Raw genomic sequence first — 11,143 nt, 5'->3', positions numbered from 1 at the left:
AAATAATTAACTCGATGATTACAGATGGCCTTGCCCTGCTGAGATTGCATTCTGCAATATTGCCCATGAGCTGCAGAAGACTCTCTAGGACAGCAGTTCTCAACCTGTGGGTCGCGACCCCTTTGGTGGTCGAACGACCCTTTCACAGGGGTCGCCTAAGACCATCCTGCATATCAGATATTTACATTACGATTCATAACAGTAGCAAAATTACAGTTATGAAGTAGCAATGAAAATGATTTTGTGGTTGGGTCACAACATGAGGAACTGTATTTAAAGATCCAGAAGGTTGAGAACCACTGCTCTAGGAGGTCTGGGGAAAACTGAGTTTTGTGGCTCTTGGTGGGGGACATATTTCCCTCCCACACCAGACCATTGTCACCATTACTGTGCAGAGCCTTCATTTTGCATGGCCAAATCTTGGTCTGTTTGGGCCTGATGAATACTGCTGGCTATACCCTGATGAATCCCTGAGACTCTGCCCCTACACAAAGGTCTGCAGTAGAATTTGCTGTACTCTGAGACTACTGCTGAGTAGTCTCAAACCTGGCAGTGGTGCTGAGTTAGAATCTGTATCATTATGGTGAATACCATTCACTCCTAACTAGTGAGTCACTGAGTGCCCTTCACACAACTCATGTAACCACCAGAGTTTCATTTGGTGACTGGGCCTAACAGGCAGCTAACAGGTAAAGGTGGACCTTGGGGAGCCTCGGGCCTTCTGCTGACCTGTGTGAGGCTCAGTACTGGTTGCAATGGCTTGGTACACAGCTAGGCCTTTCCCACACACACCCAGGCCCCTCAAAGGCAACACAAACTGTGGATCAATTTGTAGTTCCAAACAGGTAGCCCAGTACCAGTTACAGGCAGCTCCTGACATTGACCAGCACTGGATCCCTTTTGAAGTGGCCCTAGAAACAACACACTTAGTGGTTCGGACCACATTAGAGTATGACCTAATTAACTCCACAAGTAGCAGAGACAAAGGTAGACCTTGGTAGACACAGACCTTTTGGGACAAATTCAACTTTGTGGAGTCAGCTACCACACAGCAGTTCATACATTGCAATCATGGTCAATCCTCATAGCAAGAGGAGGGGTAAGCCCACCCATAGATGGCCCAACAGCACTCAAAACTCAGCTACAACAGGAGGGTTCACATACCCACACAGGAGACATTCCTGAGTACCTAGTTCAAGTGACCAAAGAGACTGAAACTCTGAGCCCCACATGACAATTACTACAAAATGCAGCCATGTCAAGGAATAGCAGAACTACCTAATATACAGAAACAAATAGAGAGAGGTAGCCAAAATGGGGGCACAAAGAAATATGCTTCAAATAAAAGAACAGTAGAAACCCCAGAAAAATAACTAAGTGAAATGGAAGCAAACAAGCTGCTAGATATAAAGTTCAAAACAATGGTTATAAGGATGCTCAAAAAATGTAGTGATGACTTCAACAAAGAGATAGCAAGCAAACAAATGACATAGAAAGCATAAAAAAGAACCATTCAGATATGCAAAATTCAATGTCTGAAATGAAGAATACACTAAAAGGTATCAATAGCAGCCTAGATGAAGCAGAGGATCAATTCAGCAAATTGTACGACAAGGTAGCAAAAATATCCACATTTTTTATTGTAATTTTTTTCAAATTTATTTTTATTGTTGACACTATTACAGATATCCCCCATTTTCCCACTCTTTGACCACCTGTTCCTAGCCCCCACCCCTCCCCTAGCAGTTACCACACTGTTGTCTGTGACCATGGTGTATGCTTATATATTTTTGGCTAATCTCTTTGCCTTCTTTTTTCCCCAGTCCTTCCCACCCTCCTATCATTTGAAATAGAAATTGAGTTATTTTACATAGCATAAAGTTCTCCAGGTCCATCCATGCTTTTACAAAGGGTAACATTTTTTTTTCCTATTTATAGCCAAGTAGTATTGAATTGTGTAAATGTACCAGAGCTATGATTTCATTCATATGGGGAATTTAATGAAAAACTGAATGAAAAAGTCAAACATAGAGTCAGACTCAGATAGAGAGCAGACAGACAGCTCTGGTGGCGGTGGGAGAGGGGGCAGGGGGAGTGTTGGGTGTTGGAGGGATTGAGGAAAAAGGAAAAATAAGGAGAAGAAATTTATGGACATGGATAACAGTGTGGTAATTGCAGGGGGGAGGAGGGTTGGTGGAAGTGGAGGAGGGTGTAGGGGGAATAAATGGTGATGGAAAAAGAAAGAAAATAAAACTCTAAAACATCAACAAATAAATAAATAAAATTGAAGGTGAAATAAAGTACTTCCAAAAGAAGAAAACACTAAAGGAGTTCATTACCACCAAACCAGTATTACAAAAAATGTTAAAGGCTCTTCTTTAAGCAGAAGAAAGAAAAAGAGAGAGAGAAATATAGTTATAAATATAGTTATGAAGAAAAAAATGGAAATAAATATGTACCTATCAATAATCAATTTAAATTCAAATTGCTTAACTGCTGAAATAAAAAAACATAGGGTGGCTGAATGGATAAGAAAATGCATATATATATGGGATATATATATATATATATATATATATATATATATCCCACCTCAAAAGAAAATATACATACAGACTAAAAATAAAAGGAAGTAAAAATATATTTCATGCAAATAGAAATGAAAAACAAAAACAAAAAACCACTGGGCTAGCAATCTATATAATAGAGGAATATGCAAATTATCCCGGACATCGTAACTTCACGACCTAACAGCAGCGACCTGAAGCTGCATGGCGCCTGGCCAGGGCGAGGGACCTCAGGCCGTGCCCCCCCAACCCAGCGCCAGGCCAGGGGACCTGAGGCCGCACTCCCTGCACAGTGGGGCTTGACGGGGACCTCAGGCCATGCCCCCCCTGCCCCAGTGCCAGGCCAGAGGATCTCAGACCACACTCCCTGCCCAGCAGGGCTTGACGGGGGACCTGAGACTGTGCCCACCACCCAACACTGGGCCAGGTGACCTGAGGCTGTGCTCCCCTACATGAAGGGTCTTGACAGGGGTGGGGCCAGCTGGGTCTCCTGCATTTTCGAAGCATGTGCGAGTGGTGGGTGGGGACTTGACTCTAGGTCCCACGGCGTGCCCCAGACTCTGACAGGAGGGAGATTTTCATATATACTTTTCTAATTTTTTTTCATTTTTGACACTTCTATTATAGAACAAGGGCAAATAGCAATATTAAAATATTTCCTCTAATTAATTCCCTTTTAATGTGCATGAATTTTATGCACTGGGCCACTAGTATTTATATAAGACAAAATATATATTAAAACAAAGCTGATAATACAATACAAAGAAAGACACTATATAATGATAAAAGGAGCAATCCAACAAGAGACTATAACCCTAATAAACATTTATGCACCAACATTGGTATATATATATATATATATATATATATATATATATATATATCTCCTATCTAATAATAGACAAACATGGTAATTAACCGTAACTTCACTACCCTTCCCATTGGCTAATCAGGGTGATATGCAAATTAACCGCCAACAAAGATGGCGGCTAATTTGCATACGTAGGCTCAATGATGGGAGGCGAAAGGGGAAGGACGGAAGAATGGTGATTGGAAACCCAGGCGGCAGGCAAGAGCCGGGTGGCAGGGTAAAGGCACTTTGGCCTGGCCCCCGCCCTGGATCCAAGAACCCAGGCAAAGGCCAGCCCCCCAGCTGGTGATCAGAGAAGCCAGGCGGGGCAGAGAAAAGGCCGCCAGTGTCTCCCTCTTCCCTGCCCCCCCCCTCTGGTGATCGGTGACCCCTCGAGGCAGGGAGGGACCCAGAACACGGAAGGGGTCCTGCCTGGCTGCGGGGGACCTGATCGCATCCCCGGCAGCGAGGCAGGGAGGGACCCAGAACATGCGGAAGCCGTCCTGCCTGGCTGTGGGGGACCTGATCATGTCCCTGGCGATGAGGCAGGGAAGGACCCAGAACACGTGGAAGCCGTCCTGCCTGGCAGCGGGGGACCGATCATGTCCCTGGCGATGAGGCAGGGAGGGACCCAGAACACGCGGAAGCCAGGTCTTTTTTTTTTTAGATTGTGTAATTATTTATTACAAATAAATGGTGGTTTCACATCTGTCAAAAACGGGTCCTCTTTTTACATGTGTGTGCAGGTTCTGATGTACAAGAAAGGGTCATGTGCTTAGTTCGTCCATGCAAAGCTCACAGGTACATCACTAAATACTTTAAAAATCGAATAATCTCTTTTTGAACCAATCTGTTTAGATTCAGGATTAGTAAAACAGTATGGAACTAATGAAATACAGTGATAGGAATTAGGAAGTGCGACACTGATGGTTCTGGGCATGTGAAGGGTGAGGGACAGAAGGGTATACATGGCCTTCCCTTCAGTTCTGCTGGAGAGATGAGTTCTGAGGGCCCAAGCTGCTCCATGCCCAGAGGATGTGGGTGTGGTCAGTGGCTCTGTTTCAGAACTTCTTGCCAAGCAGAGAGCTTACCCGACCCACAGGAACCTTTTTACTCCAGAAAACAGAAACAGCCAGTTCCCAATGGGCATGGGAAAACCAGTGTCCCCTCCTGTGCACGGTGTCCTGATGGGGTGACAGGGGAGGTGGGCGAGGGGAGCAGTGCAGAGTTGTTAGGCAGCTGGAGTGGGAGTGGAAAGGCCATGAAATGTCCACAGTCCTGGCTGTGCCCACAGCCTGGGCTGCTCCTCCAGGCCCTGGCTGAGGGATTAGGGCTGATTCTCTCGGGAAGAGAATATTCCATGGGTGGAAGATTTACAGGCTCAGGGTGGGCCGTGTGTTAGTTTGGGGCAAATCCCTCAACATTCCTGCTGCCAAGCTCTCAAAGGAATGAGGCAGAGGAACCCCTCACCCCCAAGACCCCTGCGTGGACATTTTAGCATCTACATGATTTTTAATCCCTTCAGGGAGACTTTCTATCCTGCAGTCCCATCCCACCCCACTGTTGCTGTTTGTCTGCCAGCTGGGTCGAGCATCAAGGGAAAGGGGGGTTTATACTTACTGAAAGACTACTGATCCTACCGAGAAACCAACCTGTTTACTGTACTGTTGTAAATATCATACCTTTTATATCCTGTATATTGGCTTCTTTTAAATAAAGTGAAATGTCTTAGAAAAAAAAAAAAAAGCAAGGCAGGGCAGGACCCAGAAGATCGATATGGGGAGTGCCACTCAGCCAGAAACTGGCTCATGGCTGGCCAGCGCAGTGGTGGTGGCAGGAGCCTCTCCCACCTCCGTGGCAGCACTAAGAATGTCCAACTAATGGTTTAGACCCGATCCCTTGGGGGCCTAAGTCTTTAGTTGGACATCCCCCGAAGGCTCCCTGGCTGCCAGAAGGATGTCTGACTGCAAGGTTAGGCCTGATCCCCCGGGGAGTGGGTCTAAGTCAACAGGTAGACATCCCCCAAGGGGTCCTGGACTGTGACTGGGCACAGGCCAAGCTGAGGGACCCCCCCCCTGAGTGCACAAATTTTTGTGCACCAGGCCTCTAGTATATATATAAAGCAAATGTTGACAGATGTGAAAGGAGACATTAACAGTAATACAGTCATAGAAGAGGATTTTAACACCCCATTGACATAAATAAATAGATATTCCACCCAGAAAATAAACAAGGAAACAGAAGCTTCAAATGACACATTAGATCAGATGGATTTAATTGATATCTGCAGAGTATTTCACCCCAAAGCAGCTATCTCTTTGTTGAAGTCCTCACTACATTTTTTGAGTGTCCTTATAACCATTGTTTTGAACCCTCTATCTATTCTCCTCAAGTGCACATGGGACATTTTCTAGGATAGACCACATGTTAGGACACAAAACAAGTCTCAATAAATTTAAAAAGATTGAAATCATATCATATCAAGCATCTTCTCTGACCACAATGGTATGAAACTAGAAATCAATTACAGGAAGAAAAAAGCCCACACATAACACATGAAGGCTAAGTAACATGTTATTAAACAATGAATGGGTTAATGATTAGACCAGGGGTCCTCAAACTATGGCCTGCGGGCCACATGCGGCCCGCCAAAAACATTTATCTGGCCCACCGGGTGTTTTCGCCACTGCTGTGTGCATAGGAATTTGTTCATAGTTTTTTTTTAAACTGTGGTCCAGCCCTCCAACGGTCTGAGGGACAGTGAACTGGCCCCCTGTTTAAAAAGTTTGAGGACCCCTGGATTAGACCATGGAAGAAGTAAAAAGTTACCTTGAGATAATTAAAAATGAACACATATAAAAAAAATAAATCTATAATACAAAGTGAAAGCAGGATAAAGAGGGAAATTCATAGCAATACAGGCCTACTTCAAGAAGCAAGACAAACCTCAAATAAACTATCTAGCCCAGCCAGTGTGACTCAGTGGTTGAGTGTCAACCTATGAACCAGGAGATCATGGTTCAATTCCTGGTCAGGGCATATGCCCAGGTTGCAGGCTCGATCCCCAGTGTGGAAGTAGCTGATCAATGATTCTCTGTCATCATGATGCTTCTATCTCTCCCTCTCCCTTCCTCTCTGAAATCAATAAAAATAATTTTTTTTAAAAATAAATAAGCAATCTAACCTTGCACCTTACAGAACTAGCAGAAGAACAATAAATAAACTTCAAAGTGACTAGAAGAAACTAAATAATAAAGGTTAGAGTGAAAACTAGAAGAAAATCCTATATAATAAAGAGAAACATGCAAATTAACCATCCCTCTGCTATGCTCAAGCCACACCCACAAGCCACGCCCACAAGCCAATCAGGAGAAAGTATGCAAATTAACCCAACTAAGATGGTAGTGGCCACGGAGCTGGAGCAAGCAGGAGGCTTGGGTTGCCCCCGGTGATGGAGGAAGCCAAGCTTCCCACCTGCCCTGGAGGGCCCTCAGCTCCACTCAAGGCTACAAAGGTTCAATTACAGAAGATAAATAAATCCCAGATACCTTCTTTCAGCTGAACCTGGCCCCCATTCAAGGCTACAAAGTTTCAATTATAGAAGATAAATAAATCCCAGGGGGAAAAAACAAAAAGAAAAACAGGAGAGGCTGGGAGCTTGGGTCGCCGGGGGGCATGACCAGCTTGAAAATGGCCATCAGCCTCTCACCCAGGCTGGCCAGGCACCCCAGTGGGACCCCCACACTAAAGGGGGTGTGGCCAGCCTAAAAATGGTCCTTAACCCCTCACCCAGGCTGGCCAGGCACCCCAGTGGGACCCCCACCCTGATCTGAGACACCCTTCAGGACAAACCAGCAGGCCTCCACCTGTGCACCAGGCCTCTATCCTATATAATGAAAGGGTAATATGCAAATTGACCCTAACAGCAGAATGACTGGGAATGACTGTTCACTATGACACACACTGACCATCAAGGGGCAGATGCTCAATGCAGGAGATGCCCCCTGGTGGTCAGTGCACTCCCACAGGGGGAGCTCTGCTCAGCCACAAGCCAGGCTGATGGCTGCCAGCACAGCAGTGGTGGTGGGAGCCTCTCCCGTCTCCTCAGCAGCGCTAAGGATGTCCGACTGCAGATTAGGCCTGCTCCCCGCTGGCAAGTGGACATCCCCCGAGGGCTGCCGGGCTGCCAGAGGGATGTCTGATTGCCATCTTAGGCCCAATTCCCTGGGGAACGGGCCTAAGACAGCAGGTGGACATCCCCTGAGTGGTCCCAGACTGCGAGAGGGCACAGGCTGGGCTGAGGGGACCCCCCCCCCCCGAGTGCACAAATTTTTGTGCTCCGGGCCTCTAGTAAATAATAAAGGTCAGAGTGAAAATAAATGACAAAGAGACTAAAAAAAAAAAAAAATACAAAAGATAAATAAAACTAAGAGCCAAATCTTGGAAAAGATAAATAAGATTGACAAACTTTTAACCAGACTCATCAAGAAAAAAAGAGAGAGGACCCAGATAAATAACATTAGAAATGAAAGAGGGGAAGTAACAACTAACTCACGGAAAAACAAAGAATAGCAAGAAGATACTATTTACAACTATATGCCAACAAATTGGATAACCTGGGTGAAATGTATAAAACCCTAGAAACATACAATCTTCTAAAACCAAATCAGAATCAGAAAATCTGGACAGACCAATTACAACTAGTGAAATCAAAGCAGTAAAAAAAACCCAAAAAACTCCCAGCAAATAAAATTCATGGACTAGATGGCTTCAACGGTGGCTTTTATCAAACATTCAAAGAACTAACACCTGTACTTCTCAAACTATTCTGAAAAATCCAAGTGAAGGGGCAACTTCCAACCTCATTTTATGAGGCCAACATTATCCTAATTCTAAAACATAAAGACACAACAAATAAAGCACATTATAGGCAAACATCTTTGATGAACTTAGATGTGAAAATCTTCAACAAACTACTACCAAATCAAATCCAGAAATACATTAAAAGATCATACACCATTGTAGAAGCAATACCAATGCCTGGCTCAGAGTAGCAGCAGCATCCTGGCTTCCAAGGGTTTCTTTGGCCAGTGTCTCTCCCTTTAGTCTACAGCATAGGGAATATCTTTGTGAGCCTTAGCAAAGGCCTTTTCTTGGGCAGAAAAGAAATTCATATTCTCCTGGTGGGCCTGGATGCTGTGGGAAAGACCACCATTCTGTACATACTGAGGCTGGGTGCGATCGTGACCAACATCTCCACTATCGCTTTCAAAGTGGAGACCGTGGACTGTAAGGACATCAACTTCACCATGTGGGACATGGGCCGCTAGTACAAGATCCAGCCTTTGTGGTACCACTATTTACAAAACACACAAGGCCTCATCTTTGTAATTGACAGCAATGACATAGAGTACATGAAGGGGGCTCTAGAGGAGCTCATGTGAATGCTGGTGGAGTACGAGCTCAGGGATGCTGTCTTACTTGTGTTTGCAGACAAGTAGGACCTCCCCAACGCCATGAATGCAGCAGAGATCACAGACAAACTGGGCCTGCACACCATGCTCCTCAGGAAATTGTACATTCAGTCTACCTGTGCCACCAGTGGAGACAGGCTCTATGAGGGACTGCAATGGCTGTCCAATCAGCTCTGGAACCAGAAGTGAGCAGCAATCCTCTCTTCCCACTCACTCCCTCCATCACCCTTGTTTACATCTCATGTGGAAGATGTACAACTGTGGTGTGAGTGCTATAAACTGTCTCCATGGTCAGTCCCAGTGTGTTTCATCATGCTGTACATATGCAGATACAGCATGCAACTGGGTTTTTATTAAATGTAAATAGTTCTTGTTTCCAATGAGGCAGTCTCTGGTACACCTATGTAATATTACTCAGTTTTGTTTGTTTGTTTGTTTTTGTTTTTTAAAATAAAAACAGTATCAACTCTTTGTTTAGTATTGAGAAGGGATTTTAGGAACCCAGGCCAGGGCCTCTAGGAGCCCCTGTAAGATCAGCTCAACACTCCTCCTCTGGGCTTTACATCTGTTTTGAGATCCATTTTGATGATTAGTGTTTTTTTTTTTTTATATAGGGCGTAATGTCACAGGAAGGTCATGGTATCCTGCCACCTGTGAGGAGTAAGCCCAAGTTGCTGTTGGATGTGTTATACACAGAGGAGCCATTATTCAGGCACTCTGCTCTCTCCACATCCACGATGATTAGTTTTTAATGTAAACTCAGAGCATTTTTAAAATAGTTACACAAACAAGGTAAGGAGGCACTTGAGCACAGAGAAGGGAGAAATGTAACAGCTTGAGTCCAGTCGATCCATGGGCTGTCTCCTCTCTGGAGTGTGCGTTGGGCAGAACCAGTCACAATACATTTTGCATGGTTATTTATGCTCTTTCATAGGCTCTATCTTTTTGGCTCATTACATCCCATAGCATTTGTACTGGTACCTGTACTTATACCACTGTCCAGGGAATGGTTTGGGGCTGGGACCACCACTCACAGACCCCTTGCAGCGGTTCTCAACCTGTGGGTTGTGACCCTTACACAGGAGTCGCTTAAGACCATCGGAAAACACATATATAATTACATGTTGTTTTTGTGATTAATCACTATGTTTTAATTATGTTCAATTTGTAACAATAAAATTGGGGGTCACCACAACATGAGGAACTATATTAAAGGGTCACGGCATTAGGAAGGTTGAGAACCACTTAGAGGGACCCCAGCCTTCCCTTGGTTCAGCATGTGTCAGCATAGGTGCTGTGGTGGGACAACTCTGGTCAGAAGGGGAGACCCCCATGGTTCCCATGCGTACGCACTCACTCCATGTTGTTTGGGTCTCACCAGTAGGAACACAGACAGGTGGCCAGTCATCTTAAAACCTAGCTCCTTAGAGCCCCTGTCTACATGTGCTTTCATTCCCTTGGCCTGCAAGGGTCATATTTGACGTAAAAAAAAAACAACTTCTACTTTTTCTGTTGTAGTTGGATAAACAATGAAGAAGCTGGAGTTCTTAAAATTAAAATTTACCTTAGGGAAAACCTCAGAATTGGTTTATCTCGTGTCATGAAACCTCTTACTGCTTTAAATTCATAGTTAGTAATCAACTGTTTTGTATACTTGTTTTCAGTTTTCATTTCAACAAACAAGCACTGTAATTATAGCTATTAGAATAAGTCTCTTAACTATTAAAAAATACACCATGATCAATTGGGATTAATTCCTGGCATGCAAGTTTGGTATAACATCTGCTAATCAACTAACATGTTAAACCACATAAACACAATGAACAAAATTTACATGATCTTATCAATATATGCAGAAAAAGAATTTGACAAAATCCAGCACCCATTTATGTAAAATCTCTCAGAAAAGTGGGGATAGAGAGAACAAACCTCAACACAATAAAAGCCTTATATAACAAATACACAGCTGACATTCTACTCAACAGGAAAAGACTAAAAATGTTTCCCATAAGATAAGGAACAAGACAGGGATGCCTGCTTTCACTACTCCTATTCAACTAGTACTGGAAGTCATAGCCACAGAAATCAGGCAATCCTATCTAATAAAAGAGTAATATGCAAATTAACCATCACGTCCCCACTCCATCACAAAGATGGCAGCAGCCATGGAGCTGGAGAGAGCAGGAGGCTTGGGTTGCCCCCAGTGATGGAGGAAGCCAAGCTTCCCATCTGCCCTGGCCAGCCCTGAGCTC

At 44.3% G+C, this 11,143-nt stretch overlaps 1 non-coding gene and 1 pseudogene across 1 annotated transcript; one reads left to right on the top strand and one right to left on the bottom strand.

Moving 5' to 3' along the window:
• The first annotated feature begins 1,071 nt into the window (after positions 1-1,071).
• On the top strand, positions 1,072-9,080 carry LOC102427811 (annotated as a pseudogene).
• A 417-nt stretch (positions 9,081-9,497) lies between these two features.
• On the bottom strand, positions 9,498-9,626 carry LOC111825096. Its single transcript, XR_002828199.1, has one exon. It is a non-coding gene; the product is annotated as a small nucleolar RNA SNORA11 (small nucleolar RNA).
• Between the last annotated feature and the right edge of the window lie 1,517 nt (positions 9,627-11,143).

Source organism: Myotis lucifugus, unplaced genomic scaffold, assembly GCF_000147115.1.
Source record: "Myotis lucifugus unplaced genomic scaffold, Myoluc2.0 scaffold_13, whole genome shotgun sequence".
NCBI classification, from domain to species: Eukaryota; Metazoa; Chordata; class Mammalia; order Chiroptera; family Vespertilionidae; genus Myotis; species Myotis lucifugus.
The sequence above is the reverse complement of the archived record's forward strand: the minus strand, read 5'-3'. Positions and strand labels throughout refer to the sequence as shown.